Source organism: Eucyclogobius newberryi, unplaced genomic scaffold (assembly GCF_026437365.1).
Source record: "Eucyclogobius newberryi isolate DKJ021-1_F unplaced genomic scaffold, fEucNew1.0.hap1 SCAF_2, whole genome shotgun sequence".
In the NCBI taxonomy this organism is placed as follows: domain Eukaryota; kingdom Metazoa; phylum Chordata; class Actinopteri; order Gobiiformes; family Gobiidae; genus Eucyclogobius; species Eucyclogobius newberryi.
This window is the reverse complement of record NW_027315834.1, coordinates 34,924,747-34,947,284: the sequence shown is the minus strand read 5'-3', so window position 1 is coordinate 34,947,284 and position 22,538 is coordinate 34,924,747. Positions and strand designations below refer to the sequence as shown.

The 22,538-nt window shown below is 41.3% G+C and overlaps 1 protein-coding gene across 2 annotated transcripts in view; it reads left to right on the top strand.

The window, feature by feature from the left end:
* Positions 1-22,538, top strand: part of magi2a (membrane associated guanylate kinase, WW and PDZ domain containing 2a) — a 174,445-nt gene that overhangs the window by 4,194 nt on the left and 147,713 nt on the right. The gene's annotated exons all lie outside the window — the stretch shown is intronic.

Genomic DNA, 22,538 nt, shown 5'->3' with positions numbered 1-22,538 from the left:
TAGAGCTGAATATCGTCAGCGAACAGGTGATAGGACACATCACTAAACTCTTTAATGATCATTCCCAGGGGAATTATATAAAGCAGAAATAGGACAGGACCCAAGACGAAGCCCTGAGGAACTCCACACAACAGATCAGCTGAGTCGGACATTATTTGGTTTGCAGCAACACTAAAGCTCCGACCGGATAAATATGAGTAAAACCAATGAAGAACTGACCCCGATAGTCCAATCAGGTCCCTCAGTCTGTTCAACAGGATATGATGGTCGACAGTGTCAAAGGCTGCAGACAGATCCAACAGAACTAAAACCGTGCATTTCCCAGAATCAGCAGACATCATAATGTCACTGGACACTTTCAGCAATGCGGTTTCCGTAGAATGATGTTTGCGGAAACCAGATTGAAAAGAGTCGTGAATGTTTGACTGATCAAGGAAATCTGACAATTGTTCAGAGACCACCTTCTCAAGGATCTTGGACATGAACGGGAGCTTTGAAATAGGTCTGAAACTTTTGGCGTCTGTCGGGTCCAAGTTTGTTTTTTTTCAGTAAAGGCTCAACTATGGCATGTTTAAATGGACCAGGAAACACACCAGTAGAAAGAGAGAGATTTACCATTTTGGTAACCCAGGGGCCAATAACATCAAACACTTTGAGGAAGAGCCTGCAGGGAAGGGCATCTGATGAACAAGAGGAGGGTTTCATCTTGGTCACCAGAGCTGAGATGTCTTCTAGAGTGACAGGCTTAAAAGAAGACCAGTTTTGGGAAACATGCTCCACAGAAACAGGTTTATCAGACAATGGGAGTGGGATTTGGTCTTTGATCATCTTGATCTTATCGATAAAGAACCTGAGGAATTCATTGCTGTCAGCTTTGCAGAAAACAGGAGTAACCGCTGCAGTAGGACAAACAATAGAATTTATAGTGTCAAACAACACTTTGGGGTTTTTCTTGTTGGATGTTATTAGCTGACGGAAGTAATCAGATCTGGAACTTTCCATCATTTCATTGTAAGATTACACAAGATCTCTGAGGTGTAACCTATGGACCTCAAGACTGGAGGTTTTCCACAGACGCTCAGTTTTCCGACATAGTCTCTTTAGGTTTAGGATATCTTCATTTATCCAAGGACAAGCTTTTTTCTGTGATGACAGGGTGGATTTGACAGGTGCCACCTGATCTAAAATGGATACACAGTGGCTGTTAAAGGAATTAATTAAACTGTCCACATCAAGACAATTCATAAACAAATGAGGATCAAATACAGCAGAAAATTGGACGGCTGTATTTGCAGTGATAATGCGCCTCTGAGACCTGATGTTTGAGGGCACAGGCTCAGGAGAAAAGTTCAATTCAAATAAAACACAGCTATGATCGCTCATATGGATATCCTCCACACAGAGGTTAGCAACACTCAGGCCAAGTGAAAACACCAGGTCTAAAGTGTGTCCCTTTTGGTGAGTGGGACCTGAAACATGCTGCTCAAAGTTAAATGTTTCGGTCAAGGTTAAAAGATCCTTCGCAGGGCATGATGAGCCATCGACCCAAATGTTAAAATCCCAAAGAATTAAAACATTTAGTGCGTGCGTGCGTGCGTGCGCGCGCGTGCGTGCGTGGGTGTAGGTGGGTGTGGCTTATATCAAACTTATGTGTTCACTTTTCATGATTAATCTATCTCTTCTGTTTGCTGGAGAGAGATATTTTTCTCCCTTTGCTCTGTTTGTGTTTGTGTGAAAACTGTTCTTCATGGATCTGATGGTGATGGACTTGTACAGTAAATCCTTCAGTGGCTGTTTGCAATCTTGATCATTTGTTTTCCTTTCTTGGATTTAAACTACTGGACGAATAATAATACTGTAACTTAACACTTAATATGGATTCATTGTTAAATACTAAATATCAATATCTAAGAATGCTAAATATCAACTTTTTTTCTTTTAGATACTAGTTCAATAAGTCCTCTAGAAGTTAAATCTGCTTGTCACTAAGTTATTAGAGGAAAGATGGATGTTATGTGTTCGTATAAGTATCGTCAGTGGGTCTCATCATTTTGCCCATCTCTATGTCTACAATAACAGATGTGAATAATGGGCACAAATACTGTTGGATGAGACTGATTGCATTAATGTTATTTATCTATGTTATATGAGGGTTCTGTTATTACTGCAATAGAAATAAAGCATAATTTTGTCAGGAGAAAGTTAATATCCAAGTTACTTCTAATGTACGTCGTGCTCCAAAAAGTTCATTCACCTGGGCAGTGGGCACATCCTCAGAACATCGTTTGATTAAAAGTGAATATATTATTGGTGGTCGAGTGGTTAAGGCAGGAGGAAATGGCTCAAAGTGCATGTGTCGTAAGTGTGATTCCCAACTCCAACAAATTACAGCATGTCCTCCCTTCTCTCTCATCGCCCATTTCGCTCTGTACTTTCCTACGGGCAAAAATATATTTAATAAATGGGAGTGTCTGCAGTGCCGCGGCGCGCGGCTGAAACTGCCATGTTATTTTTGTGCCGGCTCTGGAAACTGCGCCGCTATTTGACCGGGTTTTAGCGCCGTTTTAGACCGCGCCGGGTTAATGTTAGGGTTAAGGTTAGGGTTAGGGTTAAGGTTAGGGTTAAGGTTAAGGTTAGGGTTAAGGTTAGGGTTAAGGTTAGGGTTAGGGTTAGCCATGAGGCTTTAACGGGCTATAAGGGAAATGCCGCGGTCCCTGAAACTGCGCGGCCATTTGACCGCGCCGCGGCTCTCCAGCCACGGCCTTAATAAATAGATACAAATTAAAGTGAATATACCGTATTGCAACTTTTAAAGGTGAGCCCATATTAGTACAGCAAGTGTGCCTTCTCATTTCAAAAACATAAATTGATGATGTATGCTAATGACTTAAATAATCTTACCAAATACAGATTAAGTTGGAAGTATAGAAGGGAGCGATTACAGCCCTGGACACAGTATGTTTCATCAGAGTGTTAGACTTGGTCCAGGCAGACGTGCATGTAGAGACGGTCAAACCCGCAGCCCGGAGCAGCGCTCCTACTCTTGAGTGATGCATCACAAGCTGAAAACATTTGTGCTCCAGTGTTGTAGTTGTCATATCTCAGTGGCACCGCAGTGACAGGCTCTTACCGGAGGTGTGCTGTGCAGCTGAGCATCTGAGCATTGTGGCGTGTGCAGGTAAGAGCCGACATTTCCAGGTCAGCCCAAGGCAATCTGTGTGTGCAGGACGGCCACTTAGAGCAGGCCGGTGTTGGGGAAAGTTGTTACAACAGACGGATCGCAGGCAGCTTTGGCCTGGTCCATATGGCATGGCAGAAAAGTGTGATTGCACTCTCCCTTTGCTTTTAAAAGGTTCTGTTTAACTGACAGCCCGGCTCTGGAGACAGCGTCAGAATAATCCATGCCACAACCTTTTAACATAAAAAGATAATAATACCCTTTCTATAGAAATGTAATATCCCATAGCTGTTAACACCATTCTATTTTTGGGCGAAATGGGTTTGCACAACAGTGTGGTGAATGAAGTGCCGCCCCTGACATGACATCCTGTGGATGGCCTGTGCACAGAGCAGTCATTATCTCTGAGGCAAAGCGCACATTGTTTTCGTTTGAGAGCACATGCTTGGCTTCATTTTGTTGATTTATGTGGCACTATTCTTCTGGGTGGATTTAGAGCTGCACCTACACACTGGTATTAACGTATGATTAAGGGATTTAGACAGGCTCTAAGATTTAGACTTGCATTGACATTTCATGCCGAACTGATTGTGGGAGTTTGCTTAAGGACTTTGTGTAAATATGACTCGACAATCAGGGCGCAATACACAGCTTAATAAGATGACATTATCCACCTGTTCCCTACTGTTCCAAGTCTACATCAGAGCTGCAAAGACGTGTGTGCAGCGCCTGCCAATGCTGGTTATGCCAACAGTTTGTTATTCAGTCCCAAGCATTGAAACATAATTATATATTTGTGACATAAAAAGTCGCATGCTTTATTTTGGAGAATTTGCACAATGAAACACATAATGTAAGAAGAAGACATCTAACTAAACAGAATCTCTGCAGGATGTTCCTGTCCTTGTATCAAAGACACATTGCAGCAGGAGCCTGGGTGTTTCAGCAGCATCACAACTTACTGCATATTGGTTCTATATATTTGATTGTAACCTGTTATTAATGAGCATAAATTACAACATAGGCACAGTCAAGGGTCGGAGGGTGTCCGGTTTGGGGACCACAGGATTCCATCTCTGCTGTTTGCAGACGATGTTGTCCTGATGGCTCCATAAAACCCGGACCTGCAACATGCACTGGGACGGTTTGCAGCCGAGTGTGAAGCGGCCATGGTTCTCGACCGGAAAAAGGTGGCTTGCCCTCTTCAGGTGGGTGGGGAGTCCTTGCCCCAAGTGGAGGAGTTCAAGTATCTCGGGGTCTTGTTCACGAGTGAGGAAAGGATGGAGCGTGAGATTGGTGGTAAAGAAGGAGCTGAGTCGAAAGGCAAAGCTCTCGATTTAACGCTCAATCCACGTTCCTACCCTCACCTATGGTCATGAGCTTTGGGTAGTGACCGAAAGAACAAGATTGCGGATACAAGCGGTCGAAATGAGTTTCCTCCGCCGTGTGGCTGGGCGCTCCCTTAGAGATAAGGTGAGGAGCTCGGCCACACAGGTGAGCTCGGAGTAGAGCCGCTGCTCCTCCACGTCGAGAGGAGCCAGCTGAGGTGGCTCGGGCATCTGTTCCTGCTCCTGCGCGCCTCCCTCGGGAGGTGTTTCAGGCATGTCCCACCGGGAAGAGGCCCTGAGGAAGACCCGGGACACTTGGGTGGGACTATGACTCTCGGCTGGCCTGGGAACGCCCCGGTATCCCCCCGGAGGAGTTGGAGGAAGTGTCTGGGGAGTAGGAGGTCTGGGAGTCCCTGCTTAGACTGCTACCCCCGCGACTCGGCCCCGGATAGGCGGAAGAAGATGGATGGATGGATGGAAATTACAACATTTACAAATGCTATATATTTGAATAATAACTATGGCAATGATCCTATTGCCAGTGATTAACAATAAGATATATATAATATTTTTTAATTGGAAAAAGTCTGCAAAATATTGCATATAACAGGAAACACACACTTTCTTCTTTGAGTTTATTTACAAAATTGTAACGTTTCGGCCAATGGCTTTTGTCAGGTAAAGGATTATGTATGTGTACTTTATGCTACAATTTTAGGCTATGGGCTAAAATGTTACAAATTTGTAAGTAAAATCAGTGAGGAAGGCCGAGTGCTAGAGACTTCTGAAGTGTGGCCAGCTGTGCGTGCACCCTCTTACGCAGCTGCCCCACTGTAGCATGTGCACGTTTTTCCTTTTTTATACTGTAACAGGAAACTGAAAAATGAATATTTAGGGAAATACTCTTTTTAAGTTTGTCCGTTTAGTTCTCTCTTCTCTGAGTCCCGACCTTGGCCCGGTGTCCTCTTTAAACGTGTTGTTTTATTTATGCCGTAGCATGAGCATCTGAGCGTCTCGACTCACAGGGAGTTTAATGTTAGAGTAAATATGCTTTGTAAAGTCAGGACAGTAGACTTTGATTCTGTTTTCGGAGATAAAATAATAGAAAACACTTCACATTTTTGGATAGAAATTACGTCTAGTTCTACGACTTCTTTGTTCTAGGCCTTTAGTTCTTTGTACCATTTCAAAAGAGCCTCAATATTTTCTTCAATCACAACTACCACTTTTAAAGCATCAAAACAAACATCTATAAATGCTTTCAAATTGTTCACATTTGGTTTAGGACATTTGAAGGACAGTTCTTGTACGAAAAGTTTAATTAGTTTGAGTCAGATTTTTTTGATAACCCTCAGTACAAAAGTTTTTGCAAACAATCAATGAGCAATCTAAAACAGAGCTATAATCACAATTTACCATCCAACGTCTGGGTTACAGGTCCAAGAGCTGTGGGAGTGAGTCAAGATGCTGCACAATGTCAGTAAAGCTAATTGCTGCAAATGTATGTCTATGTTTATGATTATTTAACATGGGACCGTGCACATTAACTAACATGTGTTCAGGCCAACATGTAAATGTGCCAGAGTTAGCCATGCGGGCTAATTTTCATCTGTAGTCCCATTCAAGTTGTAACTAACGATTATTTTAGTAATCGTTTCGTTTGTTGCTTATTTCCTTTGATTAAGCAATTAGTTGTTCAGTTCAGGGCAGAACTGTGAATATGAGATTTCTATAACATTTTACCAAAATGAAGCTAAAGAAATGCCACTTGAGAACCTATTCATAGAGTGTGTTTACAAGAAATTGCTTTTTTCATTAACAATACTAATATGCAGTGTTTTGCTTTAACAAACTGTTCCCAATGGCTTAATTATTGTAAATACACCACGTCCACATTATATTCGTCCCATCAGATTTGCTATCGCTCATGTCCTATTAATAGCATGAGTGATGTACAGCCTGATGACAGTAGAGCGGTCAGTGTTTGTGTGAGCGCTGCTAGGATGTTGTTGTTGTTGTTGTTGTTGAGTCAGACGATGTGTTGCCACGCGGGAGTACTGTAATGATCCTCTGCAAAGTCACCCGTCAGTCTTCTGCCTGTCAAGGTCCCATTGCGACTGTTCGAACAGCGGCAAGTGCAATGTAGCAAGTGTGCCCTCCTCAAAGACACACGTATGTATATGTAGTGGTACTATAAAGCTTGTGTACTCGAGTCTGGAACAGTGTCCCCGGGGCCCGCACCACTTACCACATGCTGCTGTTCGATGATGCCTGACAGGGGGTTTGCAGAGACAGCCTGTTGACATTGCCGTGTTACTCTTGTCTGACGACCAGGCTCACCTCCAGGGACAGGTAATGATAAGGCATGAATATCTGCCCAGGCACACACGCACACGCACACGCACACGCACACATGCACACACGCACACACGCACACATGCACACACACACGCACACATGCACACACACACGCACACATGCACACACACACGCACACACATGCACACACACACACACACACACACGCACACATGCACACACACACACACATGCACACACACACACACACACATACACACTCAAACATACGGTGGATTCTCCTGTCAACACAAGCCATCTAACTTTGTGTGATGGAGTTGGGATACACGCATTAAACAATAGGAATTCAGAATTAGTATAAATTTTCACAGGAATCAGTTTGTATTGCAATTTGTGTCACAGATTGACTTTTATTAAAAATACACATTCCCTCAAAACTGCAGTATTGCTGGTACATTACTGGCAGGTGCTTACTTCTGTTGTAATGCGTGTTATTGATGTGTGGTATTGTCTCTCTCTATTAAAACATCTGAACTTTACACAGTTTCCTTGTTGCTAACAGTGTTTGCATCACTATTTGCGCCTAAAGGCAGTACGTTCCCGCAGGGCTAATACGACCACATGTCAGTGTAGAGCTGGGCGATATAACAAAAAATGCAAGGACTTCATTTTTTTTTATAAATTTGATTTCATCTTATTTAAAAAAAAAAAATGCTCTCAATATTTCTTTCCTGAAAATAAACAAAGATTTTAATCCGTTCCATTTTTACAGGAAAAAATTACACTTCCCCTCCAAAGTGTGAACTCTGCTCCAAACCTCATGTTTTCTGCTGAATGACTGTGGACCGTGGACTGTGGATTGACTCTTGATCTCAATTAACATCAGATTCATTGTGTCGCCTTATGTTGATAGCTTTTCTTCTTCTTGTCTTTTAGTTCGATTTTGATTCTATTGTGAAGACAACATCAGCTTGTGTGAAGCGCAGGCAATCGGGCCATCGCTGAACCTGCTTTGACTTTGGACACAACCTTTCTCTTCTTTTTTGTGGATATATGAGTCAATCACTTTATCTAGAGAAGAGGTGTCGAACATGTGATGTTTTAATGTTTTAATCCGGCCCGCAAAACATTTCTAATTTATATGTATTCATTTCTGATTGATAGAACTTCATGTCCTACAACTCTTTGCAGCGCCCGCCCCTCACCTGCACTGCTCAGCGCTGCTGCAGCGTCTTGTGCAGTGCCGAGTGCCAACTGCACCAAAGTACACTTTACATATTTGACTTGAGCGGGGAAAGAGACGAGTGGCTTTGGGAAACACGTTGAAGAAGGAAAGGGGAACGTTTTGTGGATGTTAGAGCTGTGCTAAAAGTGACGCTAATGTGGAGCTAACAACAAGAAAATAAACTTCTGATGCTCTGTGAGGAAAACATCCAAACCAGTGCAAACCTGGACAGATCTGGAGCCACAGGTATAAACACAGGTCAGAGTGTAAAAATATTCTGTAAATACTATTATAACTTCCAGTTTTCTTTTTTTTCCGAGCTATGGAACATATATATCCCTAATAAAGTATATGAAGTAATAAAAAATATAGCCGCAAGCGGCAATGATCGGCCCTCGCCACGCCGCCGCCACACCGCCGCCACGCCGCAAGAGGAGGGGGCGCTAACGCGCCCCAATTGTCCTTTTATTACGCCTACTGCTGAATCTGTGACGCTGTCACATCTTCTCCCCTTTGTTTTACCATCAAAAAGCTATTTTATTTTGAATTCTTGGCAAAATGTGCAGCTTTGCCGCACAGACACCGTGACTCTTTGAATGAAAATGTGGATAACTTTTGATGGTCATGAAGATGAGTCTCACCAAATTTCAGGTTAATAGGGCTGACGCCCTGGGAGGAGTTTGTGAAAGTCTAAAGTGTAAACATGTTCTGGCGATTTCCCCATTGGAATAACATGAAAGGTTTCGGTCATCGTTACGGCAACGCCATAACAATTATGACATGGGTCTCATTGACTTTTTTGATGGGGATGCTAAAATTGAGTTGTGTGTCAAATTTCATATAATTTCGCAAAACTAAACATTTAACCTCCATATAAAATCTGTAGGGGGCGCTGTGGCGCCAAATGAATTTATTTCACTTCAAGTAGGTTTAGGGCAAAGAGTTTAACAACTGATTCTAATTTGACGCAATTCGGACTTTATCTGCGCAAACGGCAGAAATTTTAAATATGGGAGATTTCTGAAATTCTAGCTACAGTTTGCGGCTTCGCCGCTCAGAGACCGTGAGAGGTATCAATGTAATTTGGATAACTTTTGATGTCCCACTCCTCAGTAGCATTTTCACCAAATTTCAGCTTTTTAGGGCCAACGCCCTGGGAGGAGTTCGTAAAAGTACGACGTTTGGAAAAACTCCGAAGTCATGTTTAGCCATTTTTGAAGCAATATGGCCGACATTTGGTTGGGCGGACGGCATTGCCGTAATAATATTTTTTACTTCTCTTGTCACCATCTACCTCTGCGCCAAATTTCATGATTCTACGATCAGATTTTTTTTGGGTCATTTCCCATCTCTCAATGCATTTTTGGTACATTTGGTGGCGCTGACGCGCCAATTTTTTTTATTTTAGAAAAGGGAAATAGCCAGAATGTAGAGAGGCACGATTTTTAGAGGTGTGCAAATTTTTGTGACTTTTCGTCAATGTTCACTGGGTGAAAAATAGGGGGGTTGGTCCCGGAAGAGAAGAAAGAAAGAAAGAAAGAAAGAAAGAATAATATTCCGATGCGAAAACAATGTTTCCCATTTTTCAAATATCATAAACTATACATTTTCGGAAAGCGCTCGCGCTTTCCTACCTCATGGTGTGGGTCCCTGGTCACTGACGGGTACTTTCGATAATTTTGAGTGGGCTCCGCCCACTTTGTGTTTTTGGCCCTCTATACAGTAATAATGTTCAATTTTTGCATTACATGCTTATATGCACGGAACATGCAAGAGATGGGGAACGTATTCGTGAGCTACTTAGCGCAAATGAGTGCTTTATATGGGGATGACGACCGCAAGCGGTCGTCATCCCAATGTAAAGTGCTCGTTTAGTGCGAACTTTTGCACGGGCTTCGCCCGTTTACAACGGTAATGTTCCATTTTCCTACAACTAATTAGTATGCACGGGGCGTGCATGAGTGGAGGAGTGCGTTAGTGAGTGTTTGGAAGTGGGCGAGCGCTTCGCGCTCGATTTCGTGCGCACTACGTGCGCACTTTCGCAGCCGTGCTTCGCACGGCCTTACGAGATTAATAGGCCTCTCGCCAGCTTGTGGCGCTCGGGCCTAATAAATAAATGCATTAACATGACAAGAGTGAAGCTGCTGTGAGCTCTGACTGTGTCCTCACTAATGCAACTCTGTGAATACAATCAGAATGCACTCATTTGATTCACTACATGAAGCGTTTATTCTCACTACACTTAGACTATCAACAATAGTTAGCTCATATTGAGTTTGAGCAGCAACAGGTCTGTGATATCAACATTTCATATCAGAAATCATATCATAAGTCCTTATTCCTGTTCCTGCTGCTGATGCATGAATATGGACTCAAAAGTCTTTCACCTGCTGCAGATTTGTGCAACTGTGTCCACATAGAACTATTACTAGGCTATTTCATTTTTGTAGTTTTATTTTTTATGGTATGTTCTGCCGACCCAGCGTGAGCGTTGATAATCGGCCTCTGCTCTAGAGTTAAGAGAAGAACAGAGGTTTGATCTGACAGACATCTGACATAAAGGATGAAAACGCTCTCATCTTGTTTATGGCTATGCACTCAAATAAATATGTAAATATATTGCAGGCTTTTGTCATTCATAGAAAACTGACATAGTTAGCATAAAGAAAATGATTCCGTAGCATAATTTTGGTTCTACATACAGTACATTTCGCTGCAATTTGTGTGGCATGCATTCTTTCATAGGATTATTTGAATGTGTTTTCAGCTCATGTAGAAGTGAACAGTTTAAAAGAGTTCATATAGAGGGCTCTTGACCTCTTTTGTCTCTCAGTTGTTTGTGTAGCGCTCTCAATAACACACTTTTGACCTGAAGATAAGCACAATCTTCAGTGGAACCAAATCAACGCTGTCATCTGCAGTGGGTCTTCTGCATGTAAAGGGTTCTCTTTCTCCTCGTTCGGTCTTTATCGTAGAGACTCATCTTGAACTCAAATAAGAAAAGTGTAGACCCAGCGGCCGCGAGAATCAACTAACCTCGCTAAAAATGTGGAGTTGCACCCGGTGGAGAGCTTATGGTTTTTTGCGAGGCAGATAATGCAGAAGTTTGTATTTGACGTTGGGAGAATTTAATTTTTTACACCCTCTGCCTGGCAATAGTATGAATATAAATGAGATCTAAATGGGATATTTCAGAGGAGAAGCACAGGGGAGGATTAAATTGGCTGACCTGCTCACAGACAGAAGCCAATATTAAGGAAAACACCACGGCCCACGCTGGTTGTGCTGCTGAGTCTCCAAAAGAGAGAACAATCGATACGGAGCGATAAAAGCCGTTCTGTGGGCGATGGTGGCTCCAGCTCCACTATCTTCAGGGATGTTTTCTTGTTTGCTTGTACTAGTGTGTAAGATTGGCAAAACTAAATAGTAGTTAGAGGGGACTGAGGTGAATAATGAAATAACCAAGGCAGAACTCAGTCTGATATTGCATTTTATCTTGAGTGAATAGAAAACAAAAGGGTGCAAGCTTGTTACATATATTGGCAGTGGTGGAAGAAGTAGGAAAGTACAGATACTGGAGCAAAAAAAATGCACTGTCAATGAATGGTCTATTTTCAATCTTTTTTCATATATAAGGCGCATTAAGCAAAACAAGACGTGTACCACAAAAAATCGCTTCAAGGTCAGTAATCACAACCAGAATTCATCCATATATAAGGCGCACTCGATTATAAAGCCCACTGTGATTTTTTGAGAAAATTAAAGGCTTTTAAGTGCGCCTTATCGTGCGAGAAATACGGTACATGTTTAAAATGTTACTATTAGAGTAAAAAGGGAAAATATTTCATGCAGATTTTTGATAACTGTTAAAGAGTAATGTGTAAAGTTGTGATCTTGATAAATAATTGTGCCGCTCAGTGTTTGTAGATTGTTTAAGCCAAACTTACGGCAGAATATCACTATGAATATGTTAAAAACAATCCCTCAAATGTATCAAACCAAGAGAAAACGTACCCACTGTAAAATGTATTTGAAGGCACTGTAGCTGATTTATAATGTCTGAAAATGTGAAAAACAGAACCAGTTAATTTTAAACTCTCCTCAAGTCCACATGTGTTGTATCTATCTATACCGTCTGAGCATCCTAAATATTTGAGATGAGTTTAGAAGCCAAGTAGATGCTTTTACAATAGATCTGTACTGGGGCAAAACAGATTATACTTTATTACACGCAAAAAGTACAGATACATAAATATTTTACTTTCCACCACTGCATATTAGTTATATACAGTCCTGTTTATAGATTGAAAACAATATCAGGTGCCGGTCGTGGTCGAGTGGACATTACACATATGCCGGCCATGAGGAGCGAGCTTGGATCTAGCACTTAACATTTTGCTGCGTGTCTTTCCCAGTCTCATCCACATTTCACGCTGCGCTGCCCTGTCAAATAACATTTCATAATATCGCCTGTGTGTGTGTGTGTGTGTGTGTGTGTGTGCGTTTGACTCTTTGCGATGCCTGTCCAGTCCCTTCGCTTTGGCGCTCCTTTCTCTCGTTTTTCCGTCAGCGAGGTGACCCGGAGCTGCTCGAAGCCGCCTCATCATCATCACTCCTGGGAGCTTTTTACACGTGCCACACCGTCTCACTTCCCACCTTTTGCTCACTCAGTCATTTCATCCGTTTCAGCTCCGGGGATCCAAAGGAGGCGCTGAGGTGTTTGGGAGGTAGAAGACGAGTGGTGTGGTCCGTCCCATCACTGTCCCAACCCTCTGTCATATTATTCATGCGTCTCTGCTGCTGTCAGTGTGAGAACTGTGAGGGACTGAATTTTGGAGTGAATTTAACTGACCACCAGAGCCGCGTCTGCTTTTGTTCCAATGAGGGGTAGAAATGTCAGTATATGCTCAACCAGTTTTCCCTTTACCTGTAATACCCTGAGAATAGAAATGTGTGTTTTATGCTTCTCTTAACATTTATGTCTGGCTGTGCAGTTGATGGAATTTTAACCGAGATTCAATTGTTGGCAATTGTCAGTGTTCAGCTTGCGTCTTTTTGATCAACCAGTCTACTGCCAATCCTCTGTAAAGTAAAAGAATGCGGAGGAGTGAGTCGAATTTGGAAGAAGAAATTGTATTATTTGAAGTGTGAAATGGCACTGATTAAAAGCTTTGTATTTGTTCATGAAATTAAGATTGGAATTGTCACTTGCTTGCTTCCCTTGACCATATCACTCAGCCCTACAGTACAAGTCCCTGGACTGTACATTTCTATGGCTTTAGTAAAGTGTATTCTTCTGAGTGAGAAATGTGTAAGAAATATGGCACAATATTTCATTTTTCCTTAAGGGATGTTACCTGGGATTATTCCATAGTCTCTTCTCCCCTGGATTTTGTTCTTTTAAACATTGACTTTGAACTTCAGGAGCTTCTGACAGATGGGTCAAATTGTGACCTCTTGACTTGAGTCTGAAAGTGCACGAGTCGTATATTCAGCCTTTGCCTTTTGAAGCTCAAAGTAAAACTCAGAAGTTGAGCTGCTCAAGGCCATAGTGCTCTATTACCTTTTAATTCAAACGAACAACTTTCTCCATTGTGTGTATAGAGAAAGTGAGATGTAATGTAGAGCGAGTCGCTTACAAGGTTTGGCCTGAGGCAATGGAGCCACGCTGAGCTGCTTTTGAACCACTAGGAGGTGCAGAGGGGACTAGGCTACTGTCTGCAGCAACATCAACTCCTCATTCTTCATCCATAGGTATGCAGTAATTAGACTCAGGTCAAGGGAGTATTTGCCCTGTGTAGCTTCCATCCAAACACAAAAACCCTAAAGAAGCTTCTTTTTGCCTTGTAACTCACTCCTTCAATTAACAGAAGCTTCAGACTTCACTCCCTCTTCTCCTGGCGTCATGTTAGCGCGCTGCCACTTGTTATGATCTGCTTCTCAACGCCATACGACTCTGTTGCTTTAATTACTGCGGCCCGGGTGACGGCAGTTGCAAACACAGGCTTTAATGAAAGAATGCAAATTGGCCTCGTCCTCCCTCGTCCTCTTCATCACTGTCTTTGCTTCACACATGACGCTCCACAGGCAGAAATATGGGATGGAAATGGGACTTTCACAGTTTATCTACATTGTATATTCATAAATATATACAATGGCTTTTGAAGAGGCATGCTTTTGTTTTTGTTTTCTAAACTATAAAGACCATTTGGCAATAAATCCCTTTCTGAATCTGATTCTGATTTAGTAATAATAGAAAACCATGATCAATCAATACATGACAATGACATTGTTTTCAAGACCTATAAAATACAGTATATACATTAAAAAAAATAAAAAATAAAATGTGAATGTAAGAATGTATGTTTGCAGTGCATCTATAATGAGAGTGCATTATAACAGGACATAAAATGTGCTGTTGAAGCACATTCCAGTGTACATCTAAATTACACTCTTTACTGTGTGTTTCATTAAAAACCATGAGGTTTGACAGCTGCAGTGGTGCCCAACGCAAATAATCCCTCTCTTCTCCATAAGCTTGTTAACGTGTCCAGTAACTGGGGGTTCAGTCCAGGGATTTCTGGCCTCTCTTGGCTGCTCCTTTACTCCTCGCTCTCCTCTGTCCGTCCTGGGTCCCTCTGGTAGACTGGATTGGTTTATTTCTGACTGGGTTGTGCTCACAGCCATTACAATGAGTGATGGCTCTGTATTATTCAAACTTGAAAGCAGCCATTGTTATTTAAATTAGCGGTGGCAAATGAGGCTGCATAGTTGAGCTTCCTCTATTCCCTCTCACATTTTCGACTTCCTGTGCAGCTTCTGTATCGCTTTCCTGCACTCTCCCACTGTACTTCCGCTGCCAGTGTGCAGTCGGGTGGGCATTTCATCCGGACCCTCCCACCCGGACCCTCTCAGTCACACCCATGTACTGCTAATGTACCGGTATACGTGATTTTGCTGCATCAGTGGCGTACTATCCCGGGGGAGGATTTGATTAATTCCACTTTAGATTTATCATTTCCTGCTACAAACGCTAGCTTCATACACAGGCAGTAAGGATAGCTGTTTAAAAGAAAAATAAATTATCCACCGCATATTTTCTACATATCTGTATTTTTTATGTGAATGATTCAGAGCCATGATGAGCCAGATTCTTTCATGATTTTTTTTTCTTTTTCTGGAACCAAATCTTTCATCTCTAGTTGTTAATCTGAACTAAAATAAAGTGGCGCTTGATCAGTAGAAGGTTGCCACGGATTATTTGATCACATCCCTATTCTTTTGCCTGTCAATGACTACAGAAGGAAATAACAATCATGTAGTTTTATATACTTGGAGATTTAATTACCATCCTGCTCTTACCATTAATCAGAACAATGGAAATCAGTAAGTAGTGCGAAACATTTGCGTCATATATTTGAACCTACATCAAAAATGAAGGGTAAGCAGAGAACTTCTGTCTACATATATAAATACATACAAATTCTGTCTCTGCTGAAGCTTAGCCAACAGCTTAGTTTCATTTGAAATGGCCATATAAGTTCCAGTCCTGTATTATTCCATGCTATCTGAATGCTGATTTCCTGCTGCTGTTTATATTTTGGTTACTTAGTCATGCCTCCCCCTGCTCCTTCATCCAAATCTCCTTATGTCCCCCTGATGCTGCTTTAATCAACATGTCACCAGTGTAAATGAAAGTACTATGTTAAATAATGCATAACAATGCATACTACTTATTTAGCACTTTTTATAGACACTCAAAATGACTACACGTTGTATTCATTCACGTGGTGGTACTTTAATATTGTAGCCACAGTAGACTGATGGATGATGGTTGTCAATCTGTGCTATTGGCCCCTCCGAAGCACCACCAGACATTCACATACACACCTGATTCATACTAGGCACTGTGGGTGAAGTGCCTTGCCTAAGGACACAGGGACTCTTCCTCTAGCACCCTATTGTGTCAAGTGGTGTTCCAGTTGTCCTGCCCTGCTCAGCTCCCGTGATCCGACAGGATTGGGCATTGGCGAGCACGTGTAGCTTAAGTAGCAAGAAGTGTCCAGACTCTGAAATTGGCATAAACTCTCTTGGCTCGAGGTGATAAGAAGGTCAAATACTAGACACACAGCTCCCTAAACAGCCCAGTGTAGATCCCACTGTGGAGGCAGTGCTTATACGGATTTTAAGCCTGGTTTACAGCTGCAGACCCGCTCGGTTCAGCTGGAGATGTGTGTAATTCCTCATGTTAGCTCCGACCCCCCACAGCGAGGCAAGAGCCACTGATCTTTTATTCAAGAGTCAGACCAAAGTTGTTAGAGGAGTGATGTTAGAGTAGACGATAAAAGGTGATGTATGGTTATTTGAAATATCTTCTGTCTAATTGTATCATTTCGAAGACTGCATTTGAGTTGTCATTTTCAATTGGAAAAAATATGAATGCTAAAAATGTGTCTCGTTGTTGAAGGTACAAATTCGGATTCTCTGATCCAATTGAATCGATTTCTTGGGGGGGCCGAATCATACTAAATGTAGATAAACTAGAAATGAGGAGCACTTTATCCTGAGTGACTCGCGGTGCTATTCATTGTGTAGTCGAGTGACCTGAATGTTGATGTGCCACTCTTTGAACTTATGGCACTCATCACCACCAGTGAAGACCCACCAGTGAAGACCCACCGGTGAAGACCCACCGGTGAAGACCCACCAGACCCACCGGTGAAGACCCACCGGTGAAGACCCACCAGTGAAGACTCACCGGTGAAGACCCACCGGTGAAGACCCACCGGTGAAGACCCACCAGACCCACCGGTGAAGACCCACCAGTGTGTCGCTGCTGAACGGCACCTGAGCACCGGGCCATAACGGATGAGCCCTCCCTCATTCTCACTCCTCTTCCTCCCCGTCATGGCTCTGAGTCAAAGGGAGTCACTCTTGCGGGAATGTGGAGAATGTGGCCAGAGTGAACACAATGAACAGTGCTTATTATGACACTTGCACTCCCTCCTTATGTGGGCTGTACACTGCATTTAGACTGGAAGTATGAAGGACAAGATTACCCCTTTTTGTCTCCCCTCTAGTTTAGTCTTTTTTCTGCCTTACATGATTGTGTTAAAGTAGGTCTCTGGGCTGCCGATTAATGAAGTGTCACTTTAAACCCGACTGTAAAGATTTAATGAGGCTTAACAGATTGAATAAAAGTGTAATTATAATTTTCAAACGTTGCCGTCTCTTTTAAAGAAATGATCTGACCTACATAATGAGAGGATAATTTAAACCAGTGGCACTTGTGATTCACTTATGGACAACAAGATTTTTTTCTTATTATGTATGATTCATTTTGAATGTGAGGCTTTGTGTTACAGAATTAACAAAACATGCTTATGCTGCTGATACTGCTTTTCCATGTTGTTGTATCAAAAACAGCTGCATTGATTTCCCGGGGGACCCTGAATAATTGTGACTGCTGCTGTGGATCTGGCACGTGCAAAAGGGGAGATTTATTTGTCCTTTTATGACATTTATGTAGTCTTGTAATTAATCTCACATGTGTTTGTATTTTGTATAACTTTAGATATCCCTTTAACAAAACACTAATCTTGCGGCTGCAACCGCAATATTCATCTCAATGGAATTGAAATTGCAATTTCAATGGATGAAATTGGCCTCAAAGCAATTGTTTTAAATACTATATCATTTCTTCTACAAACTACAATATGTCCTGCCTTATTTGATGTCTCCTACCATCTGTTTGCTGACGATGTTCTGCTATTTTGCTCTTTTAAGCCTTTTGAGATCCAGAAGCTGAACTCCTTAGTCAGTTGTTTAGTGCAAATAAAACAATGGCTGAGTAAAAACTCTGCAGCTAAATGCAGACAAAACAGAAACACTGACTATTGCCCCTGATGATGGCATTCCAGGGAAAAATCTGTATTTGGGTGATTTAGGCCAGACTGCTAAACCAAGTCTTAGAAACCTGGATGTTATCTTTGACAAAGACATGTCTTTAGAGCACCACTCCAAGCTGTTGATGAGGAACTGTTTCTTTCAGCTGAGGAACATTTCTAAATTCAGGAAAATTGTGTCTCGAATGATCTTGAACTCATAATACAATTCATAAACTCTTCACGTTTAGACTATTTGTTTTCCTGTCTAAACAAAAAGGAGCACTCTTGTTTGCAGCTGGTCCAGAACTCTGCAACAAGGATCTTGACCCGCACAAATAGAAGGGCTCATTCTCAAAGCCCTTCACCGGATCCCGGTCTCCTACTAGATACCGTTTAATTCAATTCAATTTATATTTATATTATAAAGCACGAAATCACAACAGCGGTTGTCTCGGAGGTCGACAAGTTTAACATTTTAGTGCTGACTTTTAGAGCTTTGCATGGTCAGGTCCCTCTGTACATCAGTGACCTGACCACACCCTACACTGCCCCTCGCTCACTGAGGTCTTTGGATCAGAAAATGCTGTTTTCAGACCAGAGGAGACCGATCCTTCCAGGCCGTTGCACCCAGACTCTGAAATGACCTTCCACTCTCCCTACGGTCACTGGATTCTGCTTTTAAGGGTCAGCTCAAAACCTGTTTATTCAATCAGGCCTTTAAATTACAGTTGCTTTGGGCTGATTTGACAGTATATTTTTGTATAAGTTTTGCTCTCTGTAAGTTTTGGGTTTTTACTATTTTATTCCGTTTTCCAACCGTTTTTGTGAAGCACTTTGTGACTTCTGTCTGTGAAAGGTGCTATACAAATATTACTTACTTACTTACTTACTTACTTGGACAGGACAGCTTTGTGAGAAATGGGGATGAGAGTGAAGGGAGGACATGCAGTAAACCATCTGAGTCAGGACTTGAACCCCGACACTGCAGCCGGCTGCACACACGGAGCCCAGCACGTGTGGGCAGCATACATATTTCCCCCTAATCGTTCAGCTCAAATGAATATTTAGAAACAGTACATTATGACATTGTGTCTCACTGAATGCCATAATAATGAATCTGAGTTGGGCATAAAGATTGTTCTAAGTGAAACTAAGTAAAGGTTGTAGAAACGTTTTGTGATTTTTATCAGGACATTTTGCTGCGGATACATTTTCACATCCTTTAGGACCTTTTATAAAATGAAGGTCATTGCTGTATTCCTGGAAACATGGATCATAGTCATTAAAGGTCCCATAACATGCAAAATCGACTTTTCAGAGCTTTTAACCTTCTTACATTGCTATTTGTGCTTCATATATGTACCCAGAGTGTTTTTTTGATTGATTCCCGCAGTGTTTAGCTATAGTACAGACTATCTCCTTTCCTCCAATCTCCAAACTGACATGGGGTGTCTACAAGACCGCGTCATAATCACAGGCACGCGTCATCATCCCAGGCGAGAAACACATTCATAGACACACATTCATGTAGAAAATCATGCAGTAACCAAAATGTTTATAGTTTATGTTGAAACATGTAGTTTTGTAAAGATTTGATTGAGGAACATGTTATTGTTGTAGTGGAGTGGAGCTTGGAGACAGTCAAAGTAACGTTATGCCTCCTCCATCTGCGCCTGGACTAGGACCTCCTCATCTCTCTTTCAGGGGAGAAACAATGGGCCGGATTCTGGCATTTCTTTGGGTAAATCTATTTGAGCTGCAGTGCTGCTCTTCTGCTATAAGCTCTAAGCCTTTTTTGACTCTGCTTTTGGGCGTTATGCAATTAAAATCTGTCTCCAGTGTGCACTGCTCACACTGTGCAAACTGAGAAACTGCACATATGGGATTGTCTTTGTAGTAAATACGTTGTCTTTCCTCCACAGTAGTCCAGTCAAATGGGGAAGATGCTGAACTCAATCCCTATAGTAAAATCAAGTTTATTATGCTTGATTGGCACAATAAACATTTTGCTTGCCTTCTTTCATATTAATAACTGTTCTTTACGTTTTTCGTATGTTACAAATGAATAATCTTATTTGCACATCAGTTGGCAGTAATAACAGCCTGATGCTTCCCACTCGCTGTTTCAATTACATCCTCCAGAAAGATATGAAAACAGAGCTTTGTCTCAATTACAGAAGCTCAGATGCCTCTACAGGGGGACACTTTCCTATATTAAAATTCTATTCGTATTTTTCTATCTAATGTGTGTGTTTCAAAAGTTGTTTTATGTACTGATCTTGAGCTGTTAGCCTTTTTGTTGTGTAATTGTTATAGGGGCTTATCTCAAAAGATGTGTTTTTAAAGAAAATCATTATTTTATTTCATTCCGCTAAGATTAAAGCAAAGTGGGAAGTGGCACTGTGGATGACACTACGATACATCAAAATTGGTACTAAACCTGAAACTAAATCTGGATTAAACCGGTGACTTAACCAGAACTAGGACAAGACCAAACAAAGTCTACACCAGGACTAAAACCGGCCTCAAACCCGGACCAAACGAGGGGTGATTGCACTCTAAAACATGCTGCTGAGGAGAGAAAGATGTCTAGTGGATGTAGAGTCTAGTTCACTTTCAAATGTAAATGGGGGATGTTATAAATATTGTGGATAAAAGGGTAAAATATAGTCTGCCTTTATTAATTGTTATTATTCAGACCCATAAGATTGGCTACATTATCTGCAAAATCTACATTAACAGATCTTTTCCACCAATTACTACAATTATTTTGAGTGTTACTAAAGCTGCATGGGTGAGTAAAAGTATACATATTATTATTTTGTTTCAAAATGTAGACTTTTTATTTTACTTTACAGCCTGTTAGGGATGATGCATAGTAGAAATGTGATTGAAATATCTATGCAAAATAACAATGCAATGTGATGCAGTTCAATTCTTCTGAAACATGTATTGTGGCTCTGTTGAAGTCACTGCATATCCTTGTTGTGTTTCCAGATGGACAGTATGCAGATTGTAGCTCTTTCTCACACATCGTGTCAGCACGTCAGACCTCTTACCATGACCCAAACCTGACCTTTTCTCTACAGTCTGTTGCCTGGCAAACTCAATACCTCCATCCCAACAACAAAAACTGAACAACAGCGAATTCTAGGATTGTTTTTTTATTTGAAAAGCTTGAGATTTTGAAGCGTGATTAATCATTGCTTGGTCTTACGGTTCTTTTGAGGTAATTGTACATGCGCTTCCTGACTCAAACCTTCATGAGGTTTAGGATTTGTGATGGAACGGAGTCATTCACAAATAACTCCTCTGATGAAGAAACAACAGGTGTCTGAACACATAGCCTGACCATGTAAAATAGAGAATTACAGAGTGCTTCACATGCTTTCATTTTGACAGCGGTCTAAAAAAATTAATTAACTTTGTGAGTGATTTATTCCTCTACTCAATTGAATGGATTGGGTATTGCTCAACCTAACTTCAATAAAAGTGTTACATTTTACAGACTGCTGACAGCTATATTTCACCTGACAAATGGTGTAACATTATGAGTAATTAGGGCAGCCAAATGAGATGGGATGCTCCCTGGTATTAAGGTGTATTAAGGTATATTAAGGTATATTAAGGTATACTGACTGAGGTATTAAAATGCCATCAATACGAGGAAGTATTCCTGACATTTACACACACACATGGGTCTGTGGAAAAACGGAACTCCTCACAGACTTGAGTTCATAAGTACATTGATTTTAGCCATAATACATGCTTATGATGCCACACATAGTCTACTTCAATCCATATATGCCTTTTTTTTTGTAAATAGACCTAATAGTTTTGTCCTGATAATTGCTTTGTCTCGTCAAATCTCTGCACAGCAAAGTTGGACATAATAAAGGAGCAAAGTATCATGAAAGTAAAGTGTACACAGCTTTTGTTACTTAAAAAGTCCCATGTTTTTGTCTCTGATTGAATTAACCTGGTGATTTATTTGTTTGATTAAAAAATATATATTTACATTAACCTTTATTTAAGCAGGTAAGAAACCCATTGAGATCGAAACCTCTTTTACAAGAGTGACCTGGAGCAAAGGGGAAGACACGGCAGCACACAAATCATGAAAACAATTACAAAAATACATTGAGAACAAATAATTTAAAATGTAAAACATGTTTAGATTACATTAATCAAAGAGCATCACCATATTCTAGCGGCTGATACTAGATGGGTAAAACAGGCTTTATTGCAATAAAATAATCCAAGTTTTACCTTCAATTTATGAAACTATTATTGTATATGATCTTTAAAGGGCAGTCCTAAAAATATATTTATGAATCGTAACAAATTGTATAGTTTCCTCAAGAGGTCTTAACCAGGGGGATACCCTCTATAAGAAAAGGCCGTGGCTGCAGAGCCGCGGCACTGCTATATAGCCTCATGGCTAACCCTAACCTTAACCCTAACCTTAACCCTAACCTTAACCCTAACCTTAACCCTAACCCTAACCTTAACCCTAACCTTAACCCTAACCCTAACCTTAACCCTAACCTTAACCCTAACCTTAACCCTGACCCCTAACCTTAACCTTAACCTTAACCCTA